The sequence below is a fragment of the Rhinopithecus bieti genome, unplaced genomic scaffold (assembly GCF_001698545.2).
Source record: "Rhinopithecus bieti isolate Rb0 unplaced genomic scaffold, ASM169854v2 scaffold_10614, whole genome shotgun sequence".
Lineage (NCBI taxonomy): Eukaryota > Metazoa > Chordata > Mammalia > Primates > Cercopithecidae > Rhinopithecus > Rhinopithecus bieti.
Genome location: NW_016806893.1, coordinates 2433001 through 2446967, shown reverse-complemented (window position 1 = coordinate 2446967; position 13967 = coordinate 2433001). Strand labels below are relative to the sequence as shown.

Genomic DNA, 13967 nt, shown 5'->3' with positions numbered 1-13967 from the left:
ATAATTTTTTTTTCCATTCTTGACCCCCGCCCCCCCTTTTTTTTTTTTTTTTTTTTTTTTTTTTTTTTTTTTTTTTTTTTTGAGACAGGATCTTTCTGTGTCATTCAGGCTAAAGTGCATTGGTGTGATCATAGCTCACTGGGCTCAAGGGATCCTCCCACCTCAGCCTCCTGAGTAGCTGAGACTACAGGCAGGCACCACTATGCCCAGCTAATTTTTTATTTTTTGTAGAAACAAGGTCTTACTATGTTGCTTATGCTGGTCTTGAACTCCTGGATTCAAAGGATCCTCTTGCCTTGGTCTCCTAAGTGCTGGGATTACAGATATGAGCCACCAAATCTGGCCTCTGTCCTAGATTGTATAGTGTAAGGAGACATACCCAGTAACTGGCTGAACCCCCATGTTTGCTCCCTGAGGACTATTATGGTAGGAAGGACCGAAAGAAAGCCCCAGATACTAGCCACCACTTCTCTGCCTCCACTCCCAAAAGAAAACCAAAGCAATATTGTATTTTTGTCGCCACTGGATAGCCCAAAAAAGCATACCTTTCCGGCTTCCCTCTTACCTTCAACCCTTTACATACCTTCCTCAAACTCTTCAAAGGATACTCTCCCAAGAGCCCTGTTCTGCCGCAGATTCCACTCCCCTGCTACAGCCTTCTGCTGTCTTTACAGGAACTTGCCTCTCCCTGATTCCAGCTCGCTTGAGACACTGATCGTTACCCCGTAATCTAGACAGATTTGTAACCACCCATTATTGGCATATTTAATTTATCCTTAAAATGAAAACATTTTTAGAAATCATGATAGTAAGACATGTTGATTGTAAACCACTGCAACAATACAGAATAATATAGAGCAAAAACTAAGTTTCTTTTCCCTTTCTCTTCTCCAGAGATAATCAGCATTTTCTATTAATTTGCTCACATACAATCTGATATAGGGCTTTGTTTATTACAAATATAATCACACTCTGCTCCTATTTTTTTGTGACATGCTTTTCTCACGGAACAATATATCATCACATCATAGTATGTTATATAGATCCACCTTATATATGTTTCTTAATTAAACTTTTTACTTTGAGGCAATGGTAGGATCACATGCAGTTGTAAGAAATGATTAGCACAGCGTGATGGGATATACTTGTAGTCCTAATGATGTGGGACAATTGCTTGAGACCAAGAGTTTGAATCCAGCCTGGGCAATGTAGAGAGACCCCCATATGTATTTTTTTAAAATGTTACAGAGAGATTCCCTGTTCCTTTTACCAAGTTGCTCCCATGGTACTATCTTGCAAAATTATGGAACAATACCAAAACTAGGATATGATATTGACGTTGATACAATCCATCAATCTTCTTCAAACTTTTCCAGTTTTCTCTGTACTTATTTGTGTGTGTTAGTTCCATGCAATTGTATCCTGAGTGTGGGTTCATGTATCGACTATCATAGTCAAAATACAGAGTAGTTCCTTCACCAGGAGAATTTGTCCTGTTACCCTTTTATGGCCACATTCTCTTCTGTCTTGCCCCTTCCCCACATCTCTAACCCCTGACAACCGCTCATCTGTTCTCCATTGGTATACTTTGGTCATTTCAGAAATATTAGATAAATAGGGCCTGGCATGGTGGCTCATGCCCATAATCCCAATGCTTTGGGAGGCTGAGGCGGGTGGATCACTTGAGGCCAGGAGTTTGAGACCAGCCTGGCCAACATGGTGAAACCCCATCTCTATTAAAACTACAAAAATTAGCCGGGTGTGGAGGTGTGCGCCTGTAATCCCAGATACTTGGGAGGCTGAAGCACAAGAATCGCTTGAACCTGTGAGGTAGAGGTTGCAGCGAGCCAAGATTGTGCCACTGCACTCCAGCCTGGGCAACAGAGTGAGGATCTGTCTCAAAAAAAAAAAAAAAAAAAGCTGTATAAATGGATTCATTTAGTTTGATTTGGTTTGGTTTGTAACCTTTTGGGATTGCCTTTTTCACTCAGCATAATTTCTTGGGGATTCATCCAAGTTGGTATGTGTTTCACCTTTTTATTGCTCAGTAGTATTCCATGATTTGGATATACCACAGTTTGTTTAACCAGCATTCAAGAACATCTGGATTGTTTTCAATTTTTGGCCATTATAAATTAAATAAAATTGCTATGAACATTTATGTACAGTTTTTATGTGAAAATAGGTTGTTGCAGTTTTTTTCCCCTGGGATAAGTGCCCAAGAGTACAATTGCTGGGATATATAGTAATTGCATGTTTAGGGGGAAATGGTCATACACATATTCTGCAGATGTAAATGTAATGTAGGGCAATATTTTAGGAGAGTAAATTGGCAGTATTAGGCCAGGCATGGTGGCTCATGACTGTCATTCAGGAGGCCAAAGCTGGAGGGTGGCTCAAGCTCAGAAGTTTGAGACCAGCCTGGGCAATGCAGTGAGACACTGTCTCTACAAAAAAAGAATTTTTTAAAAAATTACCCAGGCATGGTGGCACACTCCTATAGTCCCAGCTACTCAGGCATGGCGGTGCAGAGGGTGGGGAGCAGTGGGAAGATTGCTTGAGCCCAGGATGTTGAGGATGTTGTGAGCCGTGGTGCCACAGCACTTCAGCCTGGGTGACAAAGTGAGACCCTCTCTCAAAAACAAAACAAAACAAAACAAAACAAAAAACTGGCAGTATGTATCAATTTTTAAATTGCATATAAGTTTTAATTCAATTTTGCTGTTAGAAACCTATTTTATAGGAATATGTACGTATTTGCTAAGAAATATATGTACCGGGATGTTCATTGCAGCATCATTTGCACTAACAATTTTTAAACAACCAAAAGATTCATATAAAACTACATGTCACAGCTTTATTTATTTATTTATTTTTTGCCACTCAGCTGAGTGAAAACTGTCATCTTATTTTAATTTGAAACCCCTGGCTGGGTGTGGTGGCTCACATCTGTAATCCCAGCATTTTGGGAGTCCAAGGTGGGCGGATCACATGAGATCAGGAGTCAGAGACCAGCTTGACCAACACAGTGAAACCCCATCTCAACTAAAAATACAAAAATTAGCTGGGCGTGGTGGTGCACGACTGTAGCCTCAGCTACTTGAGAGGTTGAAGTAGGAGAATCACTTGAAGCTGGGAGGAAGAGGCTGCAGTGAGCTGAGATCATGCCACTGCACTCCATCCAGCCTGGACAAGAGAGTGAGACGAAAGGAAGGAAGGAAGGAAGGAAGGAAGGAAGGAAGGAAGGAGAGAGAGAGAGAGGGGGAGGGAGGGAGGGAGGGAGGGAAGGAAGGAGGGAAGGAAGGAAGGGAAAGAAAGAAATGCCTTCTGTAGGAGCTAGAATTACACGACTTTTCATTATTTGTATTTCTTCTTCCGGATCTCATCATCATGTTCTCTGCACAACACATTTGAGTGGTTGGCCTTTTATGGTCAACCGTAACCATTTTACAGGCAGTTTTACACAGTTGTGGGTATTATCCTTTATCTGTTGTTCTGCTGCTTGATCTTTGCAACACAGAACTTTTAGATATCTGTGTAATCACATCTGTCACATTTTCCTTTAAGTCTTCCTGTGGTGTTTGGGAAAAGCTTTTCTACCTCCCATCCTGGTTTTATCCTTATTAGAATTGGGCTATACATACTAGTTTGTAAGTTGCCTCAAACTCTTTTTGAAAGAAGCAAGGGATATATAGATCCTATAAATAAATACATGTGAGGCATGATAAATCATTTTTATTTATTCATAAATAAATAAAGAAACCATCACATTTCTTGAAAAATATAATTCTTGCTGTGCTGTATATATTTTCAAGTGATGCTGGAAGGAGTATTATATTATAACTTTAAAGGATTATGAACACCAAAGGGAAAGGTGCTGTTTAAACACATTGCTAATAATATGTTTGCACATTTTGCAACTGCTCAAATTACATTCACGTGGATCAGCAGCATGACTTGTACTGGCTTCCTCTGAGAAGGACGGAGAGTGAGAGGAGTTCAGATTACTATTGCCTGAGAAGCTGGTTAGGCAAGGAAGTCGTTTATCTTGCTGTGGACAGAATAAAGGACTCACCATCCAGCAATTTATAGTTGATCACAGTTGTGTTGCCTAGTGGTGGGGTGCAAAATGATGCAACGTATTTGGTTAAAAGACAAACACAAATATTGGAGTTATTTAGTAAGATCCAAAATTTAAGTTGATTTAGCATTCACAACAAAAATGAAGTCATTTGAAAAAACCAAAAATGAACAAAGAAATAAAATGGAGATTTAGTCCACATGTCGCGGGTTGATGTTTCCTTGAAAAGAGTGGTCAGAATTTTTGAGCCTAAAGCAACCACATATTAAAGTAATTTAACTAATGTAGACATGTTATCCGCTTACCACAAAGAAAATAAATTATAGCGGGCTCTAGACTGATGGCTAAAAAGCCAATTCTCCTAAAATGGAAGGATATTGATGGTGCTCCCATTATGTAATCGGTACAGTATGTCAGTCCTAGTGGTCTGGCTAACCAAGGAAGGCTCTGGTTTCAAATGAAAGCACATTTAGTAAAATTCAGTATAATTTTTTCCTAGAACTACTTTGCTCAATTATGGCAAGATAGATTCTACTAATCACAGACTGCGGAGACTTGGAGATTGAGCATGGTTTTTTGGATTGAAATACTTTTTATTTTATGTGTTTGGTCTTCTGCAGTGCCTTAGGGAAGATGGGTCAGAGAGAGTAACATGGTTCTTTCTTCTTTTATTTAAGAATTTAAGTGATCATGGAGCTGGAACAAACTTCAGTGCCCATTTAGTCAATTGCCTTCATTTTATAGAAGAGGAAATTGAAGAATAAAGGTTGTGATTTTCCTAAGGTCATGTAGTGAGTTCATGACAGAGCCTTGATTATACTTAGGTCTTGTGACACCCAGACCAGTTTTCTTTCCTTTGTAGAAAAATGCATGCTCCAAAAGTCCAGGCTGACCCAATATTGGGTAACTCAGACATTTTCATAATTTTTCCAGATATAAAGCTATGTTATGTCCATTGAACAGTGGAAGTAACTCTTCCAAGTAAAAAATGGATCCAAAAACTAGATCTCTGAACCATGCGATTAAGGCTTTTGTCTTTTTTTTTGTCTTTTCTAGAGCAGACTTTGAGTCTTTGCTTCAGATGCAGAACAAGATGTGGCAACTTATTGTGGAGAACCGGGTCCCTTGTGCCCGTGCTGTCTCTTTTTTCTGGTGGCTTTGTCATTTGGAACAATGCATAGTAGACTGTAGGCTGAGAAACTGTGAGCTGAGGTAGGAGTGTCATCTAAGAGTGGGAAAGGGTGTCTAAACACTGAATGGAGCATTTTAAAAGTTAGAATTTGCTATTTTCTTTTCTCTTATCTTTTTTTTTTTTTTTTTTTTTTTTTTAGAAATGGAGTCTTGCTTTGTTGCCCAGGCTGCAGTACAGTGGCACCATGGCTCACTGCAGCCTTGGCTTCCTGGGCTCAAGTGATTCTCTTACTTCAGCCTCCCAAGTAGCTGGGAATACAGGTATGTGCCACCACCCTTGGCTATTGTTTTTTTCTTTTTTTCATGGTACAATGGTGCGATCTCAGCTCACTGCAACCTCCACCTTCCACGTTCAAGTGATTCTCCTGCCTCAGCCTCCCAAATAGCTGGGATTACAGGCATGCACCGCCATGCCTGGCTAATTTTTTTTTTTTTTTTTTTTTTTTTGTATTTTTAGTAGAGACAGTGGTTTCTCCATGTTCGTCAGGCTGGTCTTGAACTCCCGAACTCAGGTGATCTGCCAGCCTCGGCCTCCCAAAGTGCTGGGATTATAGGCGTGAGCCACCACACCCAGCCTACCCTTGGCTATTTTTAAAATTTTTTGTAGAGATGAGGTCTCACTATGTTGCCTGGGCTGGTCTTGAATTCCCAGCCCCAAGTGATCCTCCTGCCTCAGCCTCCCAAATTGCTGGGATCACAGGTATTTTCAGGTATTGTGATTTATGTATTTTGAAACCTATACTTTTTATCCTCAAGTCTCAGACATTTGCTTAGGCCTTTAGAAGCTCACACCTGAAAAAGAGTGCCATACCTAAGCTGCGATCTTCCCCCTGTTCCACCGTCTCCACCTCCCACCACCTCCACCCAGGATCCCCTCACACAGGTTGTACCACACTGCAAGGGGATCCCAGAGTGACTCAGACATGCCAAAAATGACAAATTAAGAAATTTTGTGCGAACAGGTGTGGTGGCTCACACCTGTAATCCCAGCACTTTGAGAGGCTGAGGCAGGTGGGTCACGAGGTCAGGAGATTGAGACCATCCTGGCAAACATGGTGAAACCCCATTTCTATTTAAAAAATACAAAAATTAGCTGGGCGTGGTGGTGCGTGCCTGTAGTCCCAGCTACTCAGAAGGCTGAGGTAGGAGAATCGCTTGAACCCAGGAGACGGAGAGGTTGCAGTGAGCTGAGATCATGCCACTGCACTCCAGCCTGGGCGCGACAGAGCAAGACTCCATCTAAAAAAATAAAAAAAAAAAAAAAAAAAAGAAGAAGAAGACATCTTATTCAAGTCCATTTGAGAAGCGGTGAGCAAATTGACTAGGCCTTTATTGTTGCTGTCGAATTCCCTTTCCTTGCTCACCCTATAGGCCCAGGCCAGTTTCCTTTCATTCGCCCATAGCTATTAACACAATAGTGTGTATTTAATGCTGTTGAAGGTAGGCCTGTAGTGAACATGTGGCATTTCTTTGGCTACTCAACATCCATTCCTCTTTCCTGATGGCATGTGATTTCTTTTGGGGAGTTACTTATTCCCGTGGATACAGCCTTCGTGGGGTATAAATCCAGGCGTCTGCTCCCCACGATGGAAGATTGTGAAGTGGACAGATTCTGCTTCCTCCAGCCCTGAGGGTGGGCATGCGGCCTAAGCTCAAACAAATCTGATAAATGCTTCTGGATCTTTGAACTTCGAACAAGTGACACAAGGACCACAGAAACAGTTAACAGGGAAGCACACTGACTGAGCTGCCTGCTCCTGGCCTTCTGGATCCTCCTTGGTTCCTGCTCATCTCTAGGCCTGGCTCTCAACTCTGTCAATTCTGTGGGTCCACAAATATCCTTATGTACATTCCCACTTGATCATGCTATTAGGTTGGTGCAAAAGTAATTGTGGGTTTTGCCGTTACTACTTTTAGTAGACATTACTTTTAATGGCAAAACCTGCAATTACTTTTGCACCAATAGCTCAGGCTAGTCTCTGTTACTGGCAACCAAGTATCCTGGTCTGAGCTCCCTTTCTGACTGGATCGTCAGACATGGGTCTGCAGTATTGTCTTAACACCCATCTGGAATGTTATGTTAGAATTAGCCTAAATGAGCCCTTTTCCCCACTGGTTACACCCTCCCACCACCCCCAGAATTGGCTTTCTTTTAGTTGGTACTGATACAAGATAAAAAATATTTCTCTAGCTTTCTAGCCCCACAGTTTCTCATTATTAAGATGAAACAAAATGAATACTCATCAGAACTGCATTTCCACATCTATCACTGATAGGAGGCCTCTATTCTCCTGCCAAGGACCCCCAGCTCAGGAATTTACCTCTCGTAGCAAATGTACTGCAAATTTTTCTCTGCCAGAATAGCTAAAATTGAAAAGACTGACCCAATGTGAAGTGACTACAACTTTCACACATTTGCTGGTAGGAATGAAAAAAGATATAATCACTTTGAAAATCTATTTGATGGTTTTTAATAAAGTTATGTACATGTCTACTCTATGAAACAAGAATCCCACCGCTAGGTATATGTCCAAGCAAAATTAGTGCGTATGTTCACAAAACCTTGTACAAGAATGTTTCAGCAGCTTTATTCAAAATAGGAAACAGTTTTTTGCAAAACTGGAAATAACTCAAGTATTTATCAACAGAAAAATGGATTAAGACATTGTAGTAAATACTAAGCAATAATAGAAAAGGACAGATGACTGATATATGCAACAACATGCATGAATCTCAAAAATATTATATTGAGTCGAAAAGTCTGGGCTCCACATGGCTCCATTTACATGAAGCTCAAGAATAGGCAAAACTATTCTAGGGTAACAGAAGTCAGAAAAGTGGTTATTTTTGGAGGAGTATTGACTAGAAAGAAATGCAGGAGCCTTCTAGGGGCACTGGAAATATATTTAATCTAGGTGGTAGTTTGGTTACATGAGTGTATACATATGTAAAATGTATTAAGCTGTACATTTAAGATTTGTAGACTTGTAGACTTTATTGCATGTATGTTACAGTTAAATGAAGAAGATTAAAAAATGGAAAAATGACTATATGGACATCAGCAGTTCTATAATTTCAATGTATTTTGTTAATTCTGCACCTAGTCAAATTAGATTTATACTCCAATCCCATTGGGAAGGTTTGAAACCTTTGGCACTTTCCCCTCCATTCTTTGTTTGCATAGAGGCATTAGGAAGCAAATCTTTTCCCTTCTAGAAGTGCTTTTATGTTCAAAGGAAGAACATTGGGAGAAAGTAATGATTAACACAAAGGAATGACTAGGTTAATGGTAGGCTTTCAGGCACCAGTAGAGGAGGTATTTCGGGTCAAGGGAGGGGCAAGAGAATCTTCTGGAGTATACCATACTAAATGGATAGAAATGAGTAGTAAGCTCTTAGTAGACGCTGGATCCACTGGTGCAACCAACAGCCTTTGCTGTTTCACTCCTGTGATGGAAAAATCAACCTACTTGTTTCCAATGGACAGGAGGAAGGGTTTGTCTTCTGGGACCAGTATTTCCCCTGAAAGCTGGCAGAGAGGATGAGAGAATTACCTGGGGCAAAGCAAGCAGCTTTCCTCACCCCCCACCCCCACCCTCCATGTTGAATACCAGAGCACAGAGTAGGAAAAGGAGAGGTGAGCTCAGGAAACAGTGATGGAGGGTGCAAGTGGAAAAGTACTGGAGAAAAGGAATACAGGGAAGCACCCAAGGGGGAGCAGGCAGGAGACACAGCAGAGGCATGGGGAGTTCAGCAGAAAGCACCATGAAAACAGATGGGGCAAGTGGAGGAGCCTGCTGTCTGGGAATCTCCTTGCCCCTCATGGAGCAACTGGGCAGAAGTGGCCTCTTGGCTTCTTCTTTCAAGTCTCCAAACCCTCACTCCCACCTCTATGCCTACAACAGCATAGACATTTTCTTTTTTTTTAATTTTTAATTTTATTTAATTTTATTTTATTTTAGACAGAGTCTTACTCGGTTGCCCAGGCTAGAGTGCAGCGATGCAATCTTGATTCACTGCAGCCTCCGCCTCACAGGTTCAAGTGATTCTCCTGCCTCAGCCTTCTGAGTAGGTGGGATTACAGGCACCTGCCACCACACCCAGCTAACTTTTTTGTATTTTTAGTAGAGACGGGGTTTCACCATCTTGGCCAGGCTGGTCTTGAACTCCTGACCTCAGGTGATCTACCCGCCTCGGCCTCCCAAAGTGCTGGAATTACAGGTGTGAGCCCTGCGCCCGGCCAGGCATTTTCTTCAACCCTCATCTGATCACATTATTCCCTAGATTAAAATTGTTTGGTAGCTCAACATTGTCTCCTTAAACAAAATCCAAGCTCCTTAATGTGTCCTACAAGAGCCTTTGTGACAGGTCCCTGCTTCTCTAGCCTCATTGATTTTGTGAATAATGAGTGAATATGTTTAGTACATTTTAGTTATAAATTCTCTTTACAGAATCTGGCTGTAAAGTTCCACTTTAAGAACCCTAGAAGGATATTGGTTGTATTTATATAACCCAACTCCAGGAGGAGGCCGTGACTGAACTCCTGTCTGTGCAGCAGGTGCCCTGGAAGGAGCTGATTCCACCCACCAGGATGACCTGTACTCTTACCTATTGAGTGGGGCAGGAGGCTGGGGTTACCTAATAGAGATTTGAATGAATTACACCATCACTCTATGACTCTCATCAAGGACCCTGGTGCTGACAGAGAAAGTCCTCTCTTTTATTGTCCAAATCCTGGCCACCCTTCAAGACCCATTTCAAATACCACCTCAGTCTCAGGAATAAGGATTTCTGGTATTTTGGCAGCATCCCTGGTTTGTAGGGATGAGGAAGATTTGGTACCAGAAGTTGACAGGCCTTGGCATGAGGAGGTGCAAGTGGTCCAAGGTCCAGTCTTCAGGGCCCACAGCAATCTGTCCCCCTACTGGGGCACAGAGGTAGGCAGTTCCAGCAGCAAACAGTAGCTGAAATAGAATGAAAGTTTTGTCAGGTTGGTTCTGGGTGACCATTCCCTTAGAGCAGGAACCTGCCTAGGGATATGAAACTAGGTTCAGGTGCCTGAGGTAAGATGCAGGCAAGACAAACGCAGGGTGTCAGGGCCCCAGCCTGGGTTAGGAATGTGAGTCACATCCCAGTCATGCAGGCCAAGTCAATCCACCAGTCATGGCTGAGGGAAGGCAGGAATTCTGTGGGTCTCCAGGTGTTAGGGGCCCAGTGGATGATGCTGCATCCATGAACTATCAAAAAAAAAAAAAAAAAAAAAATGCTTGATTCAGCCTGACCAGCTGCTAGATTGGCAAGGCTAAAGTCATTCTAGCCAGAGCTCAAGAACTAGGTGTGGCTTAGCTTGAGGGCAAATGGTGCTGTGAGCTGCAGCTGCTCCTGGTTGGGGAGGCAGGGGCTGGACCTCCTCCTGCCCTCCCCATGATATGTGTTGGCACCTCTCCTCACTCAAGTCTACATGCTCTTACTGTAAACCACCTCTGCAGCATGAAGCACAGGGCCAGGCACACACAGGAAATGAGAATCCAGTTGGATGCAATTGCATGTAGCTCCTTAGCAGTGCAGGCCTTGGTGTGCGCTGAGCTCTGTAACCCAGCCCTTTCCCATGGTACTGATAGCACTGATCAGGACCCCTCTTCCTCTGTGTGCAGTAGAAGGTTGAAACAGCCACTCTCCATTCTTGCTGGGAGGTAGCCTGGGACCAGTAAGGAAATGGAGGACAGTACATTATAATCCATACATACCTTCCCCTGCCATCTCAGCGTCTATTCCTTCTGCCTTTCTGCCCCCGACATCAGCGGAAAAACTTCATCTGGTTGCCATGGAGACCAGCCACTGACTCTAGAGTGCCTGTTTATTAAAGATGAAAGTAATATATGCCTGGTTAATCTGAGCAGCTGTCAGAGAGAGATTTGGCTATTAGTAAATGAAGGCACTAATTTTGAGGCATGATCACTCATTTAGGAGAAAGAGACAGGCTCTGCTCCGTCTTCTGAGTGGAGCTGGGTAGTAGAGGTAAGGTCTGCCCTAGGCAAGCATTTCTTGTTTGGGTTTTTATGTTTATTTTATAACGGGTATGGTAACTGTACTTCTTTTTCCCCTTATTTCCTACTGAAAATATATAGCCTTTCAGTAGTGTGATAGATTAATTAGGCTTTGTGGGCAGGCCCAGGAAACCCAAGCCCTCCTATGACGTCGTTTCCTTTGGAAAATGCATTCTGGATTCCAAGCCACCTACTTACAAATGAGGTTGTCTGTTTATTCATTCAACAGTCTCCACCAGGTGTGCGAGAGGAAAAGAGGCGGTGTTGAGCCACATGGAGGACTTGATGTGATTCATGTGTGCTTAGACAGGTAGGAGAGAAGCCGTCACCTTCCAAGGGAGTTGATCAATTAGGTGGGAAGGGTGATGACTTGCGTGATCTTTAAAAAATTGGTCCATTTGTTTTTACTTTTTGTTCTTTTCATTTTTTCAATAGTAAAATCTGAGAGAAAATTTGAATTCTGAGACTCATTATATTGATTCACCAAGTACTTTCTAAAATCAGGTAAGTAGCCTGTGTTAATCCCTGCTGGGTTGTGAAGAAGAGCACACTCTCCTTCCCCACACTGCAGTGCGTTGGGATGAGCAAACCACCTGGGAGTGGTACAGGGAGAAGGCTACTGGCAGCTGGCCCTCAAGTACAGAAACAAGGTTCCAGCCCCAGCGATCTCGTCATAGTCCAGCCAAGTCTCTCACCCTTTCTGACCTCAGTTTCCTCAACTGAAAATGAAGGAAAGAGCAAGCTAATCTTTTCCAATTCAAAATATTCTTTTGTTCTTGAAGAAGACTGTCAGTGCAGAAAGGGCCCCTAACCTGGAACAGCTGGGCAAGGGTTAACCCTGGTATTAGGTTACCGTTAAGCAAGTACATCCTGTGCCTCTGGTCAAATATGTCTCAGGCCAAAGCTGCTACTTGTCTCTAGTTAGTCTCTCTGCATCAGCACCCAGGCATTCACGTGGTGGTCTGGGCAGGAGCTCCCACTCTGTTTTTCCTGAGCTGCCTAGTCCATGGGAAGGAAGATATATGCAGCTAAGGAATAGGAAGTGGATATTCTCAGTGCCTTCAAGATATGATGCATCCAGAACCTAGATCAGCCAGGAGCTGCAGAAAAGAAGCTTCAGGGCAGCAGGCCTCAGAACTGCTGCTAGCCAATCCCCTGAAGCATTTATTTCTCACCCTCTTTGTGCCTAGGGCAAGTAGAGCTACTGCTGTCTGGTGCCACTGTAATGCTTTCTCCTCCTCTGAGTTCATCCTGGAAACATTTTCTCCCATAAGACACGCACAGGTCTTACGTTTACATGTTTCACTGAAAGAAATTTGATTCCATTGATGGGATGACAAGGTAGATCATAAATGAACACTTTTTAAACACATCTTTAAAAAAATAAGTTTATGCCAATTGTACAAAACAATAGGGGAAAGGAAATAATATTCATTTGTTTATCCATTCATTGGTTTAACAATTACCTACTGTAGGCACTTATTATGAGCCAGGGATTGTTCTAAGTATAAACCTGCCCTAGAGGATCATATATTAATTTTTCTTAAAGTCAGCTTTATTGAGGTACACTTTCTATACAATAAAATTCACTCATTTTAAGTGTAAAGTTTGATGCATTTTGACAAATGCACGGGGTAGTATAACCACTGTTAGGATCAAGATAGAGAACATTTACATCACCCTGAAAAGATTGCTTGCGCTGCTGGTAGTCAATCTCCTACCCTCCCCCCAGCCACTGGCAACCACTGATCTGATTTCTGTCACTATAGTTTTGCCTTTTCTAACATGTCATATAAGAAGCATATATTTTAGCAGTGAATACAGCCAAATGAGTAAACAGACATTTGCATTCCCAAGTGAGGCAAGAGCTTTGAAATGGGACATACAGGCTGTGCTATGGGAGCATGTAAGCTAAGTTGAGAAGGGGGTTCTAAGCTGAGATCTGAAGGGCCAGTAGCAGTTTTTTAGGCGAAGAGTGAGAGTAAAGAGTGTTCCATGCTGGGAGGCTACTGTATGCAAAGGCCAAGAGGAGACAGACTGCAAGGCGGATTCATCTAGGACCTGCAAGTTTTCACAGCTCAAGGATGGAGTAGGAGAGAGTAGGAGTGGCTAGTCAAGACTTTGAAGAGATAAACCAGTTCAGACAAAGAAGTTCTTTCTGAGCATTGTTTGACCTTTATTCCCAGTGGGGAGCGACGGAAGGATCTTCAGCAGAAAAGTGACGGGATCAGATTTGCATTTTAGAAGGATCACTCTCCCTGCATGTAGGGAACAGACGGAGGGCAAGGCAGGAGGTAGGGCCCCCCTATTAAGAGGCTGGTGCAGTGATCCAGATGAGAGATGCTTAGAGCCGCCGCCAGGGGAGGGGCAGGCAGTGAGAATGAAGAGAAGTGGATAAGTATGGGAGAAATACAGGAAGCAGCAGTAACAGGACTTAGTAACTTACTGGATAGTGGAGAGGACGCGAGAGCAAGGCCTCATGGAGGATTCCTTGGTTTCCAGCTTGGACACCTGGGTGGGAGATGGTGGCATCAATGAGATAGCAACTTCAGTGGAGCAGGGTTGGAGGGGTGGGGAGAAGAGACAACAGGTTCTGTTTTAGACATGTTGAATTTGGGGGTGTCTAAGAAAATGATGTCCAGCAGACAG

General features: G+C 42.8%; 1 long non-coding RNA gene across 1 annotated transcript in view; it reads left to right on the top strand.

The window, feature by feature from the left end:
• LOC108533703 (uncharacterized) overlaps positions 1-11822 on the top strand; it is a 40429-nt gene extending 28607 nt beyond the window's left edge. The window contains exons 3-4 of the long non-coding RNA XR_001886797.1: positions 11548-11628; positions 11754-11822. This is a non-coding gene — a long non-coding RNA (uncharacterized LOC108533703). The remainder of the gene's footprint in view (positions 1-11547; positions 11629-11753) is intronic.
• Positions 11823-13967: the final 2145 nt, after the last annotated feature.